Source organism: Chrysochloris asiatica, unplaced genomic scaffold, assembly GCF_000296735.1.
Source record: "Chrysochloris asiatica unplaced genomic scaffold, ChrAsi1.0 scaffold00250, whole genome shotgun sequence".
Classification (NCBI taxonomy): Eukaryota; Metazoa; Chordata; class Mammalia; order Afrosoricida; family Chrysochloridae; genus Chrysochloris; species Chrysochloris asiatica.
In genome coordinates this window covers 60915-63536 of record NW_006408768.1, presented here as the reverse complement: position 1 = coordinate 63536, position 2622 = coordinate 60915, and positions in this window count along the sequence as shown.

Genomic DNA, 2622 nt, shown 5'->3' with positions numbered 1-2622 from the left:
GATAATACACTGAAAGGGCAAACAAGTAGAACTGAAGAGATGGAAGCCAGAACATATGAACTGTAAGACAAATCTTTCTATACTGTTAAGATAGAAGATCAAGTAGATAAAAGACTAAAAATAATCTGAAGAGAGTCTAAGATTCATGCTGGATAACATGAAGAGAAATAACTTAAGAATTATTAGCATTCTGGAACAGGAGAAATCACACAAGTCCACAGAGTAGATAGATGAGGAAGAAATTCACTTTTCATCTTGAAAGATGAGAAGATAAACATTCAAGAAGCTGTATGAACTCCAGGAAGGATAGACCCCCAAAAGAAAATCACCAAGACATATCACAATCAAGTTCTCCAAAAATCAAAGACAAGGAGAGAATCCTAAAAGCAGCCAGGGAAAAGACAAGAATTGCCTACAAGGCAAGCAAATCAGATTAAGGTCTGACTTCTCAGCAGAAACCATGCAGGCAAGAAAACTGCCAACTAAGAATCATCTATCCAGAAAAACTGTCAATCAAATACGATGAGGCAATCAAAACATTCCAGGATAAAAAGAAGCTAAGAGATTTTGTCAAAGCCAATCCAGTGCTTCAAAACATCCTAAAGAGAGTTCTTTGGAATGAAAACCAGAAAGAACAGACAACAACCAGAGATTCACTGACATGGCAACACCACCCAGAACTCAGTCAACAGATAGCAGAGTTCAGTACAGATCAAAATTACAACAATGAATTCAGAGGACATGTAAGGCCAATCAAAGATCAAAATATTAACAATGTCAAAGAAGGGAAAGATATAGGAACACAGATCAGGGTGGTGAGGAGGTCAGGTAGATTGCAGGATACAATAGACTGTCTTAAGTTCAGGGAAAATTAGTAGACTATAGGGTAACTACAAAGAAAGTTAATACTTCACAACTTATCATGAAAATGAAGATCCAAGTAGAACAAGGAAACATTAAAACTAAACAGAAACTGATAAGAATTAGCAAGAAGACATGCAGAAAAAAAAAAAAAAAAGAATGAACAGCAGAACAAAAGAATGAACAGCACCACACACAAAAAAACAAATATAATGACAGCAATTAACTCATTGTTGTTGTTGCTGTTAGGTGCTATCTAGTCAGTAGCAACTCATAGCAACCTTATGCACAGCAGAATGAAACACTGCCCGATCCTGGGCCAACCTCACTACTGTTGCCACGCTTGAGTCCATGCTGCCACTTGTTTCACAATTGTAGATATAGGAGAGTCCCAAGTCCAGGCAGGCAAAGCAAGACCACCAGGCAGCTCCAAAAGGCAGGAATCCCAAGTTGGGACACAGACAAGACCTTGATATAGAGCAAGGGCAGTGGGAGGGTGACAGTCAACCAATGTCTGTTCAGATGTGCTACAGAACCAATAACTTGGATTACATGAGCTGGGGTAACAGGAGCAGGTATTCAGTGCCCTCCAGTGGGTGTCTGATTTTCCAGGCACATTTCCAGTCAAACACAGAATAGAGCAGGCCACTGACTCAGGTTCAAAGAACTGGTGATTGGAGTTCCACCTAGATCTGAGGTCCAGTCCCAGTGGAAAATATCAGTGTGAGTCTTTCTGGAATGTTCATTATATTGGGAGTAGTCCATACCCCCAAGGAAACATCCTTTTAACATCATAGACAATCATCATACAGTTAACTATCTATCAACTTCCAGACAACTGGGAGTCCAGGCTCAATCAGGTTGACACAGATTCTATCAGATTGTACTCCTTTCAATTTGACACCTATAAACCATATGCATAATCTCTAAATATAGAAAATTGTAAAGTCATACTTGTGCCTAACATGATATAACTGAAACATGTACATGCAACCAAAAACACACTGCTCCCATTTACATCTTATTACGCATGAACTAAGCAAAAATATAAAAGAGAACAAAACAAAATAATATATATAAGAAGTTGAGGTTCCTATTGAGGGCAAAGGGACTATAGAATGCATAGATGAAGAAGGTAGATGTAAATACCGCCTATGACCAAGTGACAAGTTGTAGAAATTAGGACTGTAATTGTTTTGAGGCTATAGGTGTAGAGGTAAATGAAGGTGATGTAACAGAAATGGGGACCATGGGCATTTGGGCCACTTCCTCAAGCAATTTACTCATGCCTTCAAGTGCTGCTTGAGGCCAGTCTCATAAATACTGCTTCCATTTAATGATGGAGTGCTGCTGTGCACATCCAACCTTATGACTTTATGGGTCAGACAACACCCAGTTCACAATGGACAGTTCTGGTGACTTGGTAGCCCATGGTTAGACGTTCAGACTCAGACTACAGTGACAAGCCAAAGCTTTTTTTCAGAAGGGAAGTAGTTATATGCAGAGGATGGCAGGGCTTTGCTCCAAAATCCTAAGGGTTTATGCTGTGATGCACAAATAGGTGTTTACCAAAAACTCCAAACTGCATCTCTAGCTGACACTGCCACTTCAAGCACCATTGGATCTGCTGGATCATATGGTCCAAGTGGCAGAGTAGCTTGCACAGTAACTTGAACCTCTTGGAGAATCTTCTTTTGTTGTTGGCTCCACACAAAATTAGCATTGTTTCAAGTCACTTGATAAATAAGCTGGAGTAGCATT